A 22,152-nucleotide genomic window follows, 5' to 3' on the forward strand; every position below is an offset into this window, starting at 1 on the left:
AAACTCGTCTCTCCCTCCGATCCCACAAATCCTGCTGGAAGTTCCATTAAATATTGCAACTCTAAGTTACTGATGGAGGGGAAGTTACAGAGCTTTGGGCCGAAGGTGCAGGAAGAAAGCAAAGGGAGAACTGTCGATGAAAATGCCTTGATACAAGATACACGATGCTTTGCTTCCCAGCTTGACAAAACCTGAAAGCCTGAAAGAAAGATAGTTGTGGCTGTTGGATGCCAATCATGTGAGTCCTAGGACATTGTTGCAGAGTTCTGAGGCCCAACCATCTTCAGCCACTTCAACAATGGCCTTCCCTCCATCATAAAGTCAGAAGTGAGAATGTTCGCTGATGATTGCGCAATGTTCTGCGCCATTCGACTCCTCAGATATTAAAGCAACCTGGGCAACATTCAGGCTTGGACTAGGTCATGGTGGGAGTTTTCCAAGGCTGATCATCAACCCTTCAGCAGGATTGGGGTCCCTTGTTCCCAGAGGCAGCTTCCCTGAAATGCGTGCCTTCTAGAACATTCCCTCTGACGGGCACAAATGGCTTATTCTGTTTCTAACGGTACCTCAGACAAAACTTCATGAACCAAATGATGTTCGTCATTGCTGTCAAAATTCCTCCAGATTGCTATGCAAAGATTAATTGCAAAATTTGCAAGGCAATTAAAACAGCGGGTCCCTCTTGAAAACAGCTGGAGTGGCAGAGTTTTAAATAAATGAAAATAATTGTTTTTTCTCAGAAATCTATTGAAGGTATTTAGATGCCACTCTAGGTACTGAAACACAGATGGGTACCAGCATCACTGTGTATAACAAGGCAGAATAATCCTATTATCAGAATACCAGCAATAACTCACTGCCAGTTCTGTATAGGTTGTCTCATAGGATTAGACACACTTTTTCCCCATAAATTTACAATAAAAGCAGCAGCTGTTGGAAAATACGAAATTGAAACCTTAAATTCCGCATGAAAATCATTTAAAGTGGAAATCAGTGCTGAGTTTAAAGAATATTTACTTGCAATTTTCAATTCACTGTCTCAAATTCATTCCGCTATTGGGTATTGACAAAATGATTTTGCAGATGTGACTGTAGCTAGTTATTTATCTTTGACGTTACAGGTGACAGAAAAATAAACAGAAATACATAAATACAGGAATGCAGAAAGATGCAGAGCCAAAATGTGTAGGAAGATTTCTTCTGTTTATTGGGGATGATCCCCTCTGTTTATTGGAGAAGATTTTCTCTATTCTTTAGGGACAACATCCTCTGTTTATTGGGGAAGGTTTTCACTGTGTATTGGGGATAATTTTCTCTATTTACAGGGGATGATTTCCGCTTTTTATTAGAGATGATTTTCTCTGTTTATTGGGGATGATTTCCTCTCTTTATTAAGAAAAGCTTTCTCTGTTTATTGGTGAAGATTTCTGCTGCTTATTGGGAATGATGTTCTCTGTGTATTAGGAATGATTCCCTCTGTTTATTGGGGATGAGTTTTTCTGTGCATTACGGATGATTTTCTCTGGTTATTGGGGGAAGATTTTCTCTGTGTATTGGGGATGACTTCCTCTGTTTATTGGAGCAGATTTTCTCTGTGTATTGGGGATGATTTCCTCTGTTTATTGGAGAAGATTTTCTCTGTGTATTGGGGATGATTTCCTCTGTTTATTGGAGAAGATTTTGTCTGTTTTTGTTTATTGAGGAAGGTTTCCACTGTTTGTTGGGGATGACCTCCTCTGTTTACTGGGGACAATTTCCACTGTTTATTGGGATAATTTTCTGTTTATTGGGGACAATTTCTTCTGTCTATTGGGAAAGATTTCCTCTGTTTATTGGAGAAGATTTCCTCTGTTTAGAAAATAACATCTGCTGGTCCCTCTTACCCCCTGAGGATCAGTTTGGGTGGGAATGTAGGGGGTCCTTCATTTTGGTAGAAAGTACAAATTCCCTTGGAGCTACTAATTATTGAGTGCCATACGTAGAATATACAGCACTGAAGCAGGCTATTCAGCCCAAATGGCCTGTGCTAGTGTTTATGCTCCATATGAACCACCTCCCACTCTACTTCATTGCAGCACAACAACATATCCTCATATTCCTTTTTCCCTCATGTTGTTAGCTAGCTTCTCCTTAAAGGCGTCTATGCTTTTGGTATCAATGTCTCTAAATGGTAACAAACTCTACATTTAATTTTCTTGTTATTTAGTGTTAAGATGACCTACTCATACTTGGAGCCTGACTCAAGCCACTGTACCATTAGGACTGATGGCATTATGCCAGTAATACCCTTTTGTTCATTTGTTCTTTTTAGAGTGTTTACCCTTGTCCTGCAATTATCACATTCTGCTTTCTTACTTTAATGCCACTATCAGCGCCTCCTTTAGCCCTTACCACCACCATTAACACCCCCTTTGCCCTTTAGTTCATGACATCTTTCTCAATCTCTCCTTGGCCCCACTTGTTGCTGTCCTTCTATTCAGCTTCACCCACACCACCCCCCCTTAAACAGTATAAATTTCACCACATTTTTCCTTCTTGTTAGCTCTGAAGAGGAGTCATACGGGGACTTGAGACGTTAACTCCATTTCTCTCTCCGCAGACGCTGTTAGACCTGCTGAGCTTTTCCAGCATTTTCTGTTTTTGCTTCAGATTTCCAGCAACCGCAGTATTTTGCTTTTATACCCTTTGCCTACATTGGACAGCTCCATGCCCAGCCCAGCCTATCCTAGAACAGCTCAGCCAAACCCAGCCAACCCTAGCCTAGCCAGGCTTAATTCAGCTCAGCCTAGACTAGCCGAGCTGAGCTCAGCCAGGCTGCTCTAGTTGCTTGTTGATAGTGAATCTCTCAAAAATCATTGATGGGGTGTGGGCTCACTGGCAAAGCCAGCAGTTGTTGCCCATCCCTAATTGCCCTCAAACTGAGTAGCTTTTCAGAGGGCAGTTTAGAGTCAATTACATTGCTGTAAATCTGGAATCACATGTAGGCTAGACCAGGTATGGACAGCAGATTTCCCTCCCTAAAGGGCATTAGTGAACCAGGTGGGTTTTAACAACAATTAATGATAGTACCATGGTCACCATTACTGAAACTAGATTTCAATTCCAGACTTACTAATTGGATTTAAATTTCACCAGCTGTCGTAGCAGGGTTTGAACCCTTGTTCCCAGAGCATTGTTCAGGGTCTTTGGATTACTAGTCCACTGACATTACCATTACGCCAATGCCTCCCCCAATAATAAACTGCATTCAGATGATTATTAAAAATTGACCAAATTAGCCACTGTGTAATCATATAAACTTAATGCTTGCATTCCAGTTTCAGATTAAATTTACCGACTGTGCACACAAGAAAAATAATCAACTACCCTCATGAAAATCTTCTTGAATGATATTTCTGTAATGCAATCCTGTAGGAAATCCATTTCTGACATACGCTGTTCGCTGATTACGTTGAGAATGTTGTCATTATCCACTAATATGGTTGACCGCCAATTCTGGCCTCTTCAGCATCTCTGGTTTTAAATGCTTAACCATTGGTGGCCATACCTTCAGCTGCCTGGAATTCCCTCCCTACATCTCTCCACCTTTCTACCTCAATTTCCCCTTTTAAGACACTCTTTAAAAGCTATCTCTTTGACCAAGCTTTTGGGCATCTGACTTCATATCTCCTTACATAGCCTGCTGTCATACTTTGTTTTATAATGCTTCTGTGAAGCTCCTTGAGAAGCTTCATTATGTTTAATGTGCTATATAAATATGTTGTTGTTGTTGTTGCTTTCCAACACCTGCATAGCAGCAGTAGACTTTTAGATGGCTTGTCCACCTGCAGAGTTTTCAATCAGTCGTAGGGTTCTGGGGGAGTGGTACACCATTGGCCTGTCTTCATTTCACTGCTCATGGGCATTGGTTTGAGGGACAAAGGACAAAGTTGCAGATCGTGCTGCTGTCAATTTCTTCTCTCGAGGTTCATCAATGAGGTGGACTTCTCATTTACCACAAAATTTGGCAGTGCCCTCCAGATGGCTGCCAGAGATGACATTTACTCTTTTTGCCCTCCTTACTATAGTGCAGTGAAAATTGCATTGTGCATTTTGTTCACTTGAGGCTACCTTATGCACATGTACCAGCAGAGGGAGTCTGCTAGGATGAGATAATATAGGATCCATGTTTAACAGCTCATGCAGTTCTGATTCTAAGTGTCTCTGTGTGAATATATAACTGATTTTGTCCCAAGAACTTCAACATTAACTGCCAATTTTCATCCTGGAAATCATCCGCTTGGGTTATAAAATCCTCATGTATGCTTTCTCCATGGAGCCATTTAGGATTAGAACTGCACAATCTGTTAAACATGGATCTTATATTATTTTCCGGATTTTCTAGCCCCGCCCACTAACGTGATCATCCGGTCCTGCCATGAGGGCACTGGAAAATCCAGGCCTTTGTCTCCCCGGCTATTATTTTCAAACCTGTTGGGATCCTGGCCAATAGTCACAGGATCACTCACTCCTCTAGAAAATGAAAATGCACTGAGGCAGCTATTATTTTCAGTTTTATTAATCTCAAGCCTAATAAAGGTGTACAAAACAGTTTGAATAAAATACTCATTCTCAAGTCTTGATTAAACTTTTTGGAGATTAAAGTGACACGGTTGAGAACTTTGCTGAGTTGACCACTGACCTTCAAGACGTTTTGAACAAATCAACTGTGCTTTACAAGCACCATCATTACCCAGAGAATGCATTGGAGTTTTAAATACATTCTCGGCCATCTGTAGACGCAATGTAATTCTCTCAATTCTAGTTCAGGCTGTCACTTTTCAGTTCCATGGAAAAATGAATAGAATTGTGGGATACAATACACCTGCCAAAACGCTGGAAAAACTCCTAGGCAGCACAGGAGAATTGGACTTCTTGATTCACTGTAAACCAATGGGTCTGATTAGGAATGGAAGCAATCACAGGATGCAAGGGATAATTGCAAAATTTCACATCATCAAAAAACAATTTGGCTAACTGAATTGGCAAGAAAATGGTGGTCCCAACTATGCTGCATTAAATCAATGGAACTGAACTTCAGTCACCTCTCTGCAGTGGGAATAGAGCTACCATTTCTAGAAAACCAAAGGGGTGTGTGAAGTGATGCTAGGCAGGTGTTAGCTTCATTCAAGTATCTCCTTGCAAGCATTATACCAGGCTCTGATCATTTTAGCCTGCCTGTCGGTCTGCCAAACTTTTATGCGTCCCTCGTTCTGAGGGTTGTCCGTACTATGAACAATCTTTCTCCACTGATTTCTATTCTCCATTGCCCGTCCCATAGAGAGGCCCGTCCACATTCTGATATTACTCACGCTATGTTGGGTCTTCATCATGCATGCGTTTTGCTTTGCATTCCCTCTTTTTCCAAACGCTCGCCTCCTGTTCACATAAAGAGTCAAAAATACGTGAGTTTCCTGGATATCACTGCCTCACACAAGCTCCTCTTCGCACCAGCCTTCTCGAGCACCCAATCGTTTGCCTGCTTGGCATCTATGACACACACAGGGCAGAATTTAACAGCCCGGTTTTGGTGGGTGGGGGGGGTGGGGGGAAAGGGGCATTAAAATGCGACGGGCCCTTATAAATCCCACTGACGACAGCGGGAATGTAAAATCCCGCTGCCAAAAAATTCTGCCCATAATATCCTTCTAAGTCCTTTCATTTCCAACGGTCTTATTTGAGCCTCTTCACTCTTCCTGATGGTCCAGCTTTTCGAGCCTAGCAAGCAAAATATCAAACACTTATTAACAGTAATTTTATTGCTCCTCTTGGGCAATGCAGCACGCCCTGTTCACAAATAACCTGCTGTGTGCTCATGGGCTTACATTAGTTCCTAGTCCAGCAACGATTCAAATTTAAAAGTCACTCTCTGGGTTTTCCAATCCCTCCATGGCCTCACTCTTTCCTGCCTCTTTAATCTCCTTCTACCCTACAGCCCTCTTTGTTGTTCTTCCAATTCTGGCCTCTGGAGCATCCCTGATTTTCATGCGCTGCAATCCGCAGCTGTGCCTTCAGCTGCCTGGACCCGTTGCTCTGAAATTCTGTCCCCAAACCTCACCACCTCTGATAAGACACTCCTCAAAAAATGACCTATTATTGGTCTGCAGTTCTAAGATCTCCTTACTTGGCTCTGTGCCACATTTTGTTTGCAAATGCTCCTGTGAAGCGCCTCGGGACATCTACGGCGCTGTACAAATGCAGGTTATTGTTGTTGTAGTATCTAAGTCACTTGCGCATCGGATGTGAGTGAGTTATGGGTCCTTTAGACTTGTGAGACAATGTCGTTAACTTCTTGTCACTGGTGAGATATCCTCTGCGTCTCCGACCATTCTGTCTACCCATACTTTTAGACTCAAGTAATCAGGCTGCAGGTATAAATCCAGCACAAGCTGTCTGCCCTTTCAAATGGGTTGCTTGACAGGATTGTCATTCCTGAGTTTCCGCAGAATGAATAAATGATGCGGTGGATTCCTTTCATTGTCATTTTCAATTTGCCTGCACCTTCCACCTCCAGAAGAGGAGGGGGAAAAAAACACTCCAACGCTGACAGCGAGCATCAAATGACAAGACTCGCAGCAAGATGATGTTTTCTTCAGAGAACCATTTAAGGCAAGCCGTTTAACAAGCCCATCACTTTAAAACAGAGCATGTCAGGCTGATTTCTGAAGAGCTGTCCTCTGCAGATTTTGCAGAATCACAGAGCACAGAAGGAGACCATTCGGCCCATCATGACTGTGCCAGCTGCTTGAAGGAGCTCTCTAATTAGTTCCACTCCCGCTGCTCTTTCCGCCAACCCTGCAATTATTTTCTTTTCAAAGTTTCCTATCCAGTTCACTTTTGAAAATTACTACTGAATCTGCGCTCGCCCCACTTTCAGGCTGTGCGCTACATGTAACAACTCACTGCATAAAATAATTGTCCGCATCCCACCTCTGGCTCTTGCTGTCAAGCTGTGTCCTCTGGTTACCAACTCTCCTGCCAGGGGCAACAATTCCCCATTATTTACTCCTTCAAAAACCCTCATGGAGATTTTGGTTGCACTGACTATTTTAAACAGCTTTGAAGCTCAGCAAGAGTTGAGGCTGAGAGCGATAAGCAGAGCTTGACTGGAAGTCAGGAGGAAATGCTCCTTACCCTCTTGGCCCACAAGCAGTGCTGTAAATGCAGTTACCTCATGGATCCAGTCCTCCTTTTACCTGCTGGGATTCCCAGGATTCAGGTCAACTTTCGATAAAGGACAAAAGAAAAGTTAAAATGGAGGTGGGCAGCTTTCTCAAAAGATATATTGTGCAAGCTGGACGTTTCAAAATGATAATCTGCTAGGTTGGTGAGTTTGGCAAGGGTGCTCATACCACTCTTTCTGACCTCCCCAATTTTTCACCTTCTTTTCTCCCGCTCCTCCCCTCTTTTAAGGGGAGTTACTTATGGTTCCTGCCGATGCCCTTGCCCAGATCTTATTCTTCTTATATCAGCTCAGGCTGAGGGGTGGTAACAAAACATTCAACCATGAGCGAAGCAGATATTAACTTCACCTTCACCCACAAACATGTAGGCTCTTCAGGACCGAGAAGAGATTGGGGGAGGGGAGTATTTCCAGTCGGGAAACCCTGATGGGATAGCTTTCCAGACATCTTGTAGGAATTTCACCACAGGGGGGTCTTTGCAGTTTTTCTTAAGTTCTCCCATCCAACAGTTGGCGCGATTGATGGGTTGGCTGCCCATTGTAAATTGATGCGCGGTGACTTCGGGCAAGGTGCCATCACTCAAATGCGACATTAAACCAAGGTGAAAGTAAAGCATCCAATGGCAATATATGAAGAAGAGCAGGAAAGTTCTCTCACTGGTGCCCTGGACCAATACTTATACCTCAACTAACACCACGAAAAACCAGGTGATCTGATCATTATGTGAGAGCTTACTGTGTGCAAATTAGCTGTTGTGTTTCCTATAACAGTGAATTCATTAAAGAAAACTTCACTGGGATATCCAAATGTTATGCAAAATACGATTTGAATGCAATAGGAGCAGGAGTAGGCCATTCAGCCCCACCAGGCTTTTCCACCTTTCAATAAGGTCATGGCTGATCTGACCTTGGCCTCAACTCCATTTCCTTGCCTGTTTTCTACAACCCTTGACTCCCTTATAATTCAAAAATAAATCTACCAGCCTTGACTATATTCAATGGTGCAGCCTCCACAGGTGTCTGGGTTAGAGAATTGCTAAGATTCACAACTTCTCCGAGAGAAGAAACCCTTCCTTATCTCGATCTTAAATTGGTGACTCTGTCATGCATATATAATAATTTTCATAATATTATTGTGATTTATTGTAGAAGTGGGTTAATAGTGGGGCTTGGATTAGTTTATTTGTGTGGATAGTGTGTGTGCCTGTGATTTATTTGAATTGGAGACAGCTGGTCTGGAGCTCTTGAGTTATCAGAAGGGAAGCTAGGTTTGAAATGCTAAATATGTAAACATGGCTGAAGTTTTAGAATGTGAGGTTGTGAGGAAAATCTGCATTTTTAGATAAATTAGAGTAGTTTGAATTTCAAAGAGATGGTAGGATGTTACACTTAGCTAAAAGAAGCTAAGCCAAACAGTGTGTTTATCTTTCCCAAAGGGTTACTGATAATATGAGTACTATGAAAGATTTATATTATAAGAAAAGTAAAGTAGCAAAGACATATTGGAACAAGGGAATTTACAATAAAAATGGAGAAACATGGATAAAGGAGATGAAGCTTTGTGTAAGGGGGAAGGCATTCTAAGATCTAACACCAGTGTGAAAGACCTCCAGGCTCTGTGCATCAAGTTTCTGTCTACAGGAACTGAAGCTAAGAAAGCTCACTTTGAATACCACTATCCAGGAGATTGTATGCTTTGCCTGGGTCTAATTGTTTTTACTGTTGCCTTAATGGAGGTGTAACTGGAGATTTAGAAATTATTATAGTAATAATTTATTGATCTGTGTATGTGCTTAAAATCTTTTCTTTTATTAATAAATGTTTAATTTAGTTTCGTAAAAATGTTAATTCTTGGTGGTCTTATTACTACTGAATTCACAGCATGCATCTTGAACTGAAATACAAATTGCAAAACAGTTGTGGCAGCTGTTTCAAGTTTCCCTCTGGGATTTGAGCAGCTCGACATTTACCATCCACTGTGCATAACAGATTCCTTATTCTGAAACTATGTCTCCTATTTCTAGATTCCCTCATGAGGGGAAACATCATCTCAATATCTATGCTATCAAGCCCCCTCAGAATCTTATCTGCTTCAATAAGATCATCTCTCATTCTGCTGAACTTCAATGAGAAAGGCCTAACGTGCTCAACCTTTCCTCATAAGGCAATGCCTTCATCCCAGGATTCAAGCCAGTGAACCTTCTCTGAACTGATTCCAATGAAAACATAACCCTCCTTAAATAAGGAAACCAAAACTGAATGCAATAAGTGTGGTCTCACCATCACCCTGTCCAGTTGTAGCAAGACTCCTTTGATACTCTACTCCCTCTTACAATAAAGACCAGCTTTGCATTTGTCTTTACTGGCTTTGCCTGCATGCTAACTCTTGTGATTCATGTATGAGGACACCCAGGTTTTTTTTTTATTCGTTCATGGGATGTGGGCGTCACTGACTAGGTAAGCATTTATTGTCCATCCTGATCCCTCCGTACTGCAGCATTCTGTAGTTTCTCTCTATTTAAATAATATTGCGCTTTATTCCTTCTATCAAAGTGGATAACCTCACACTTCCATACATTATATTCCATCTGTCAAACTTTTTGTCCGCTCAGTTAACCTATCTATACCCGTTTGAGGCTTTGATTCTTTGTGTCCTCCTCACAGCTTGTTTTCACATCTATTGTCTTTAATTTTTTTTAGATTTGGACCAGGTGGTTGGTAGCTTAATTGTGTGACAAATGTAAGTAAGACATTGAAAAACTATCTCTTTTCTTAAATTAAAATCAATTTTTTTTCCACATGTGGCTCCTACAATGTGAAGGCATAAGTAATCAAAATTTTAATGAACTTTTGTTCGTATCAAAGGAAACGTTAGAATTTAAACTCTCTGTTCGAGTTTGAGTGTGGCAAAAGCTGCCAACCGGAAAAATCTTAACATTATTAAACCAAAAGATATCCAGGCCCAATACAAATACAATCAGAATTAATCACTGAAACAGTGATTTAAAAGCTTAGCTCAAGTTTATTAAACAATCCTTTTAGTAAAGTCAGTTATGTGCTGAAGAAGATTTAGAGTTTAAATTCTCTTAAGCATTAAATCCAACATTAAATGGCTGGGTGCTAGAGTTGCCATAGAAACAGAGTGAGAGTGTACATTCCAGGCTCCTGAGCCCATCCACAGGATCTGATGACACGAGCAGCTACACCACAGATTGATGACTCATAGCTGAACTATCTAGAATGCACGAGCACAGCAGTACCCGAGCTGTCGTTGGTATAAATGTATACCTCTGGGCCATATGGAATGTTCAAACTCATGTTGCCATTAATTGTTGTTCATCTCAAGTCTTTCTTACGTAGCCATTTTGAAGTTCGGCTGCGTTCTTGTGTAATGAAGCAGCAGCGCTAAAAACAACCCTTTATCAACCTCCAGGATCCAAATTCAAATAACATGGGAATTAGGTACTTGAGGGAGAAAGGAATAGAAGGATATCTTGATAGGGTGAGATGAAGTAGGGTGGGAAGAGGGTCAGATGGAGCATAAACACCAACGTGGACCAGTTGACGTGGACCGAATGGCCTGTCCCTGTGCTATAAATATTATGTAGCCACAATGTAGATAAGGTAATGGGCCAGGATTTTCAGGGCCTGCACTGGTAGGACCTGCGGGGGAGGTGATGGCCTAGCCAAAAGGCCATTGACTTTCAGTGGGGCTGGACAATCCTGGGCAGGGCTGGAAAATCCTGCCTACGGCATGAATGTTTGCTACCACTGGGCCAACCAATGAGCTCGAGCGAGGCTGTTGACAAATTCAGCCAGCCGATTGCATTGCAAATCTCAACAGGGCTTCAGCACAAACACACACACACACACACACACACACACACACACAGCCGCACATACACACACACACACACACCCACACACACAGCCGCACATACACACACACACACACCCACACACACAGCCGCACATACACACACACACACGCACAGCCGCACATACACACACACACACAGCCGCACACACACACACACACACACACAGCCGCAGATATATACACAACCGCACATACACAGACACACACAATCACACACACATACACACACAACCACACACACATACAACCACACACACACACACACAGCCGCACATACACACACAGACACACAGACACACACACACACACATACACACACACACACAGCCGCACATACACACACACACACACACACAGCCGCACATACACACACACACATACAGCCGCACATACACACACACACAGCCGCACATATGTACACAACCGCACATACACAGACACACACAATCACACACACACAACCGCACACACATACAACCACACGCACACACACAGCCGTACATACACACACACACACACACAACCGCACATACACACACACAAACACATACAACTGCACACACACACACACCCACACACACACACACCCCCCACACACACACACACAACCACCCATATACACACCCACACACACATGTGCACACACACACACACAACCACACACACACACACACACAGCCGCACATACACACACACACAACCACACACACAGACACAACTGCACATTCACACACACAAACACACAGAACTGCACACACACCCACACACACATGCACACACACACACACACACACACACACACAACCACACACACAACCGCACATACACACACCCACACACACATGTGCACACACACGTGCACACACACACACAACCACACACACACACACAACCACACACACAGACACAATCGCACATTCACACACACAAACACACAGAACTGCACACACACCCACACACACATGCGCGCACACACACACACACACATGCACACACACACACACAGCCACACATACACACACAAACACAGACAACTGCACACACACACACACACACACACAAACACACACAACTGCACACATACGTGCACACACACATACAAACACACACAACTGCACACACACACACAACCACACACATGCACACACACACACACACACAAAACCACACACACACACAAACACACACAACTGCACACACACACACAACCACACACACGTGCACAAACATGCACATGTACACATGCACATAAACACACACGCATGTGCACACACAGTAGTGACGCCAATGCAATACAACGTAACTTTGCATTTTTCACGTTGTACTACACAAACCCCTCAAAACATCTCTTTTTTCCTTCATTTAGGGGATGTGGGTGTCGCTGGCTGGACCAGCATTTACTGCCACTCCCTAATTGCCCTTGAGAAGGTGGTGGTGAGCCGCCTTCTTGAACCGCTGCAGTCCATGTGGTGTAGGTACACCCACAGTGCTGTTAGGGAGGGAGTTCCAAGATTTTGACCCAGCGACAGTGAAGGAGCGATGATATATTTCCAAGTCAGGATGGTGAGTGACTTGGAGGGGAACTTCCAGGTGGTGATGCTCCCATGTATCATTGAAACCGAATAGCACAGATTAACCCTTGAATGTCTTTTGGAAAATCCATTTTTGTTAGCTGCTAAACTTATAACTGTACTGCATATTAACTTACAGCATTCATTTACATTGTTGTTGGACTAATCTTTAACTTTGTTTCCCTCTTTCTCTCAGGAATCAGTAAGGTCTGATAATGCTTTTAATTTATAGAAACTTTGAATTCATGACTGAAAGCAGCCACACAGAAATGGAAAGTAGAGTTGGGTTATCCAGGAATTGTGGTCTAAGTTGTCAGGGTACAGAGATCCCTTGTGGTCCCAGCGCCATTTACTGAATGCTCTCGCACTTGCATCTCCTCCATGGTGTTGCTGACAATAATGCAGGGGGTGTGCTGTGTCACACAGACAACATATTATTCTGGAGCTATGGTCGAACTGTGCACTTACAGAGGAGGCGGTGACGTAGTGGTATTGTCCCTGGACGAGCAACCCAGAGACCCAGGGTAATGCTCCGGGGATCCAGGTTCAAATCCCACCATGGCAGAATTCAACGAAAAAAAATTGGGTATTAAAAAGTCTGATGATGACTATGAAGCCAGTGCCGATTGTCTTAAAAACCTATCTGCTTCAGCTTTAGGGAAAGAAATCTGCCAGCCTTACTTGGTCTGGCCTACATGTGACTCATGCCTCCAGTGTGGTTGACTCTGAAATGGCCTAGTAAGCCTCTCAGTTGTAATAAACTGTTAAAAACAATCCATTAAAGAAGGAAACCGGATGGACCACGCAGCATCAACCTAGGCACCAGAAACGACTGCAAAGTCCTCCTTACTAACATCTGGGGGCTCGTGCCAAAAATGGAGAGAGCTGTCTCACTGACTAGTCAACAGCCTGACATAGTCATCCCACGGGATCATACCTTACAGATAAAGCCCCAGACTACTAGATCACCATCCCTGGTTATGTCCTGTCCCACTGGCAGTGCCCAGCAGAGGTGGTAGCACAGTTGGGAGGGAATTGCCATAGGATATCTCAACATCAACTCCAAATCCCATGAAGTCTCATAACATCAGGTCAAACATGGGCAAGGGAACTTCCTGCTGATTACCATGTACCATCCTCCCTCAGCTGATGAATCAGTGCTCCTCCATGTTGAACATCACTTGGAGGAAGCATTGAGGGTGGCAAGAGTGCAGAATGTACTCTGGGTGGGGGACTTCAATGTCCATCAGCAAGAGTGGCTTGGTAGCACCACTACTGACCGAGCTGGCCGAGTCCTAAAGGTCATAGCTGCTAGACTGGGTCTTGACTTGACCTCATCCTCACCAACTTGCCTGCCGCAGATGCATCTGTCCATGACAGTATCGGTAGGAGTGACCACTGCACAGTCATTGTGGAGATGATGTCCCAGCTTCACATCAAGGATATCTTCTATCGTGCTGTGTGACACTATCACCGTGCTAAATGGGATAGAATTCAAACAGATTTAGCAGCTCAAGACTGGGCATCCATGTGGCATTGTGGGCCATCAGCAGCAGCAGAATTATACTCAACCACAATCTGTAACCTCATAGTCTGGCATACCCCCCACTCTACCATTACCACCAAGCCAAAGGATCAACCCTGGTTCAATGAAGAGTGCAATAAGGCATGCCAGGAGCAGCAACAGGCATACTAAAAATAAGGTGTCAACCTGGTGAAGCTATAACACAGAACTACTTGCATGCCAAACAACATTAGCAAGAAGTGATAGACAGGGCTAAGCAATCCCACAACCAACGGATCAGATCTAAGCTCTGCAGTCCTGCCAAATCCAGTCCTGAATAATGGTGGGGCAATTAAACAAATCACTGGAGGAGGAGGCTCCACAAATATCCTCATCCTCAATGATGGAGGAGCCCAGCACATCAGTGCAAAAGATAAGACTGAAGCATTTGCAACAATCTTCAGCCAGAAGTGCCAGAAATGATCCAGCTCCACCTTACCGGAAGTTCCCAGCATCACAGATGCCGGTCTTCAGCCAATTCTATTCAATCCATGTGATATCAAAAAATGGCTGAAGGCACTGGTTACTGCATAGGCTATGGGCTCTGACAATATTCCAGCAATAGTACTGAAGACTTGTGCTCCAGAACTTGCCGCGCCCCTAGCCAAGCTGTTCCAGTACAGCTACAACACTGGCATCTACTCGGCAATGTGGAAAATTGCCCAGGTATGTCCTGTACACAAAAAGCAGGACAAATCCAACTCAGCCATTAACTGCCCCATCAGTCTACTCTCGATCAACAGTAAAGTGATGGAAGGGGTCATCAACAGAGCTATCAAGCAGCACTTGCTTAGCAATAGCCTGTTCACTGACACTCAGTTTGGGTTCTGCCAGGGTCACTCAGCTCCTGACCTCATTACAGCCTTGGTTCAAACATGGACAAAGAGTTGAACTCCCGAGGTGAGTTGAGAGCGACTGCCCTTGACATCAAGGCAGCATTTGACCGAGTGTGGCATCAAGGAGCCCTAGCAAAACTGGAGTCAATGGGAATCAGGGGGAAACACTCTTTGCTGGTTGGAGTTATACCTAGCACAAAGGAAGATTGTTGCACTTATTGGAGGTCAATCATCTCAGCTCCAGGACATCACTGCAGGAGTTCCTCATGTTTGTGTCCAGGGCCCAACAATCTTTAGCTGCTTTATCAATGACCTTCCTTCCATCATAAGATCAGAAGTGGGGATGTTCGCTGCTGATTACAAAATGTTCAGCACCATTTGCGACTCCTCACATACTGAAGCAGCCCATGTCCAAATGCAGCAAGACTCGGACAATATCCAGGCTTGGGCTGACAAGTGGCAAGTAACATTCACACCACAAAAGTGTCAGGTAATGACCATCTCCAACAAGAGAGAATCTAACCATCGCCCCTTGATGTTCAATGGCATTACCATCACTCGATTCCCCACTATCAACATCCTAGAGGTTACCATTGACCAGAAAACTGAACTGGACTAGCCATAAAAATATTCTGGCTACAAGAGCAGGTCAGAGGCTGGGAATCATGCGGCGAGTAAATCACCTCCTGAGTCCCCAGAGCCTGTCTACCATCTACAAGGCACAAGTCAGGAGTGCGATAGAATGCTCCCCACTTACCTAGATGAGTGCAGCTCCAAGGACACTCAAGAAGCTTGACACTGTCCAGGACAAAGCAGCCCACTTGATTGACACCCCATCCACAAACATTCACTCCCTCCACCACCGACGCACAGTAGCAGCAGTGTGTACCGCCTACAAGATGCACTGCAGGAGTTCACCAAGGCTTCTTAGACAGCACCTTCCAAACCCACCACCACTGCCATCTAGAAGGACAAAGGCAGCAGGTAAATGGGAACGCCACCAACTGGAATTTCCCCTCCAAGCCACTCACCATCCCGACTTGGAAATATATCGGCTGTTCCTTTGCTGTCACTGGGTCAAAATCTTGGAACTCCCTCCCTAACAGCACTGTGGGTGTACCTACACCACATGGACTGCAGTGGTTCAAGAAGGCAGCTCACCACCACCTTCTCAAGGGCAATTGGGGATGGGCATTAAATGTTGGCCCAGCCAGAGACACCCACATCCCGTGGGCAAATAAAAAAGTGTTATTTTGCTTTATGGCCACGAGGACCAATTGCTGTAGACAGGCCCTAATGTGATGTCAATTAAAGGATAATTCCGAAAGAGTTTTGAAATCAGCTGTTATGCCGTTAAAAGATATTTTTAAAAAAAAGAGAAAGCAAGGCAGGTATTTTGTGCTGGCAACCGTTTCAATTATTTGTGGCTGTTGAGGAAAGCTTGCAATTTGGCCTGGCAATTTGCAAATTTCTCTCTCACCGACGGCAATTGAACTCCAAGTGACCACCGGTTCCCTCCTGCAAGCCCCCATTCACGCTGATTCACAGCAATTAGACTTTGCATCTCAAAGGGACAGGTCAACCGAGAAAGTGAAGTTGTTCCTCACATGGTACAGTACGCCTGTCATTATGAAGCAGTTCATTTAATTGTGTGTAACCTTATGGGAGATCGCTAGTGTTTAAAGAGTATAGGAGGAGGCTAATGTGGACCATAAACACTGGCATGGACCAGTTGCATGATAGATCTGTTTCTGTGATGTAAATAGTATGTAATTTTATGCAAAATGGTTGAGCTTCCCTTTAACTTTTCTCCGCCTCTGTTTGTGATGCAACCCCCTTCTTAACTACAAACAAGCTGTTCAAGAGATCAAATTACAGTACTCCTCTTTCGCACAGCTTGCTCTCCTCCAATCATCCCATGACTAATAACTAGTTTGTTGCAATTTGTAGGGTGCAATTTTCCCCAAGTGGGTGGTAAGGAGTGATCAGCAGTTTGTTTTGTTCTTCCTGCCCCTCTCCCCCCTGCTGTGGAAATTAATATGTAAATATTTTGCATAGCAAACAGAAAGCATGCTCAGCAAACTGTCAGCTGTCCAAGAAATAAGATCTTTTCCAAAAGGGTTTTTTTGGCAGTTCCTAATGCTAGCACAGCAGGTAATGGCCTGACCAATAAGATATTCCTCTGCTAACCTCCAACTTCTCACTCTCACTGTGGTGCCAGCAACGATTCAGTGGATGGTGCTTTCGTCTCTGAGGCAAGAGGTTGTAGGTTAAGGGACTTCAGCACACAGCTTGGTGTGACACCAAAGTGTTGTCACCATTTTGAAAGAGAAGGACGCTCAGTTTGGGTTCTGCCAGGGTCACTCAGCTCCTGACCTCATTACAGCCTTGGTTCAAACATGGACAGAAGAGCTGAACTCCAGAGGTGAGGAGAGAGTGACTGCCCTTGATATCAAGCCAGCATTTGACGGAGTTTGGCATCAGGGGGCCCTACCAAAATTGGAGTCAGTGGGAATCAGGGGGAAAACTCTCCACTGGTTGGAGTTATACCTAGCACAAAGCTATCAGTGTCCTGGCCAACATTTATCCTTCAACCAAACCAGATTATCTGCTAATTTATTACATTGCATTTCCTACATTGCATCATTGCGCTGTACTTCATTCGCTGTAAAGCACTTTGAGTCATTGGCATCATTAGAAAGGTGCGAGGGTGATGGTGGTGTAGTGGTAATGGTACAGGACTAGTAATCCACAGGCCCAGGCTCATGCTCTGGAGACATGGCAACTAGTGGAATTTAAATTCAATAACACATCTAGAATATAAAGCCAAGTCTTTGTGGTGGTGACCATGACAACTGTCGTCGATTGTTGTAAACATCCATCTGGCTCAATAATGTCCTTTAGGGAAGGGAATCTGCCATCCTTACCTGGTCTGGCCTACATGTGACTCCAGATAATGTGGTTGAGTCTGAACTGCCAACTGACATGGCCTGGCAAGCCACTTAGTTCAAGGACAATGAGGGCAACAGATGTTGGCCTTGCCTGTGACACCCACATCCCATGAAAGAATAAAGAAAAATAATATATAAATGCAGGTCTTTGCTGTTTTTTTGGACATTGCCATGTGCAATGTGGCAGGTACCTGCATTTCCTAGATTACTTAAAAAAGTATTTGATTGGCTGGAAAATGCTTTAGGATGCCCTAAGGCTGTGAAATCAGATCCTTTCTTGTCTTCCTCCATTCAGAAAGCTGGATGTGACTGCATCTCAGCACTTTAGTGAACAGCAAAGTTAAACTTCCTGAAGATTACTTCATCCCCCTACCTACTTCCCCACTTCCCCACCTGCTGCCTCAAACACTTACCAACCTATCAATGCAGCCTCCTGCCACCTCACCCACCTACCCAATCACCTCACCCACCTACCCAATCACCTCACCCACCTACCCAATCACCGCACCCACCTACCCAATCACCTCACCCACCTACCCAATCACCTCACCCACCTACCCAATCACCTCACCCACCTTGCTACCCATTCACTCATTCATCCGCTCACCCAATCACCCCTTCACTAACACTCACCCATTCACCCCTTCACTAACACTCACCCATCCACCCCTTCACTAACACTCACCCATTCACCCCTTCACTAACACTCACCCATTCACCCCTTCACTAACACTCACCCATTCACCCCTTCACTAACACTCACCCATTCACCCCTTCACTAACACTCACCCATTCACCCCTTCACTAACACTCACCCATCCAGCCCTTCACTAACACTCATCCATTCACCCCTTCACTAACACTCACCCACTCACCTCTTCACTAACATTCATCCATTCACCCCTTCACTAACACTCACCCATTCACCCCTTCACTAACACTCACCCATTCACCCCTTCACTAACACTCACCCATCCACCCCTTCACTAACACTCACCCATTCACCCCTTCACTAACACTCACCCATTCACCCCTTCACTAACACTCACCCCTTCACTAACACTCACCCATTCACCCCTTCATTAACACTCACCCATTCACCCTTTCACTAATACTCACCCATTCACCCTTTCACTAACACTCACCCATTCACCCTTTCACTAACACTCACCCATTCATCCATTCACTAACACTCACTCATTCACCCCTTCACTAACACTCACCCATTCACCCTTTCACTAACACTCACCCATTCACCCATTCACTAACACTCACCCATTCACCCATTCACTAACACTCACCCATTCACCCTTTCACTAACACTCACCCACTCACCCCTTCACTAACACTCACCCATTCACCCCTTCACTAACACTCACCCATTCACCCCTTCACAAACACTCACCCATTCACCCCTTCACTAATACTAACCCATTCACCCCTTCACTAATACTCACCCATTCACCCCTTCATTAACACTCACCCATTCACCCCTTCACTAACACTCACCCATTCACCCCTTCACTAACACTCACCCGTTCACTAACACTCACCCATTCACCCCTTCACTAACACTCACCCATTCACTAACACTCACCCATTCACCCCTTCACTAACACACCCATTCACCCTTCATTAGCACTCACCCATTCACCCCTTCACTAACACTCACCCATTCACCCCTTCACTAACACTCACCCATTCACCCCTTCAGAAACACTCACCCATTCACCCCTTCACGAACATTCACCCCTTCATTAGCACTCACCCATTCACCCCTTCACTAACACTCACCCATTCATCCCTTCACTAACACTCACCCATTCACTAACACTCACCCATTCACCCCTTCACTAAAACTTATCAATTCACTCCTTCACTAACACTCACCCATTCATCCCTTCACTAAAACTCACCTATTCACCCCTTCGCTAACACTCACCCATTCACCCCTTCACTAACACTCACCATTCGCCCCTTCACTAACACTCACCATTCACCCCTTCATTAACACTCACCCATTCACCCCTTCATTAACACTCACCCATTCACCCCTTCACTAACGTTCACACTGGACGTTTGCACTTACCATACACAAACTATAAAGGGTGCATGTTCCATCTTCCCCTTACTCTACTCTGAGGAATGCTGTGCTCTGCATTTCTAAGAAAGCCAGTACTTGGAAGGTGCCAAACAATGTGCGGAGTAGCATTGAGTTTGGAGACTGATCGAGTGGAGTGGTAATCTGATGATGATTGCAGGTCCTGGGAAGCTTCAGGCTGTTGAGCTGTGATAAGCCTGTATATAAACACCAGTTTGTGGTGCTGATTGCACTGTGGAATCAAACAATAAGCAATATATCAAGAAAAAAGAGACATGTTGAAGCTTTTTGTCTTGCACTCATCAGGACTTTTTGCAAGAATACCAATATAAGGGGAAAGCAACAATTTATAATGCCTGTTTTTCCCTCACTTTAGTATTCTTGTGAAGTATCCTGAGGAGTACAAGGCAAAAAAACTTTGACATGTCTCTTTTTTCTGTTGTACCCAGGTTTTGTCCTACCAAACGACTATAAGAAATATATATGTTTTTATTCTTTCATGGGATGTGGACATCGCTGGCTAGGCCAGCATTTATTGCCTTTGTGAAGGTGGTGGTGAGCAGCTTTCTTGAAATGCTGTAGTAATGTGTCTTATATAGCTTTTCATTTAGTGGGTAAGTGAAACTGTACAGCTTGCAGATGCATTGAACACAAAGAGTTTCTTTTCAATAGGAAACATAGAAACATAGAAACTAAGAGCAAGAGTAGGCCATTTGGCCCTTCAAGCCTGCTCCACCATTCACTATGATCATGGCTGATCATCCAACTCAATAGCCTGCTCCCGCTTTCTCCTCATGCCCTTTGATCCCTTTCACCCCGAGAGCTATATCTAACTCCTTCTTGAAAACATACAATGTTTTGGTCTCAACTACTTTCTGTGGTAGCGAATTCCATAGGCTCACCACTATCTGGGTGAAGAAATTTCTCCTCATCTCAGTCCTAAATGGTCCACCCCATATCCTCAGACTGTGACCCCTGGTTCTGGACTCCCCCACCATCGGGAACATCCTTTCTGCATCTACCCTGTCTAGTCCTGTTAGAATTTTATAGGTTTCTATGGGATCCCCCCTCATTCTTCTGAACTCTAGCAAATATAATCCTGTAACAAAGGAATATAATAGAGGAAGAATCAGGGAGAAGGTTAAATCTTGGCCTCCTTATACATCCCGAATGCCCAAGACTGATATTGGCAAGTGCTCAGGGACCAAGCATGTCATCTTCACCTGCGGATAAAAAACCTGAATGGAAACCTGACTAGAGAAATATAAAATTAGAAAATAAGATGAAAAAAGAGGTGGATAGCGAAGGCTTGGATTTTACGAGAGAAAGGCTTGCATTTCTATAGCACCTTTTGCGACCTCAGGATGGTGTCAAAGTGCTTTACTGCCAGTGAAGAACCTTTTGAAGTGTAGTCACTGTTTGAGTGTTGGAAACACAGCAGCCAATTTGCACGCAGCAAACTCCCATCAACAACAATGTGATAATGTCCAGATCAGCCATGAGGGTTGAAGGGCTAACATTGGCTGATTACACAGTGACTTAGGGCACAGGACATTATAGGGAGTTTACTTTGTTTTCACTAGTGCTGTATGTGACCTGGGAGTGCTTATCTCTGACACTGGATACCAGAAATATCTTGGCATGCAGCACCAGACAGCTTGATGACCCCAAAAACAAAACCAATTAAATCTGGTGAATTAGGTCAGGCTCTGGCCAAGAAGAACTTTGGATTAAAATTTTCAGACTCCTTGTCGTTACTGTATCATTCCAGGATACTATCCCAAATGTTATCTTTTTCTAGTCAGCTTTCCATGCATGTTTTTTTAATCCTCGCACAAGTCTGCTGCTGCTGTTGTTGCCATGCATGCATCTTCATGTGTATCTGCAAAGCTGTAACAATATTATATGTTTCTTGGCAGAGTCAAAGCAACGAGAGTAGTTTGCTTGTCACTGTGGGGCTACAATTCATTCTAGCTTGCACCCTGGGAATATAAATGTGCCTGTTTTAAGCAAGTGCCTGTCATAAT

The sequence above is a fragment of the Carcharodon carcharias genome, chromosome 32 (genome assembly GCF_017639515.1).
Source record: "Carcharodon carcharias isolate sCarCar2 chromosome 32, sCarCar2.pri, whole genome shotgun sequence".
In the NCBI taxonomy this organism is placed as follows: domain Eukaryota; kingdom Metazoa; phylum Chordata; class Chondrichthyes; order Lamniformes; family Lamnidae; genus Carcharodon; species Carcharodon carcharias.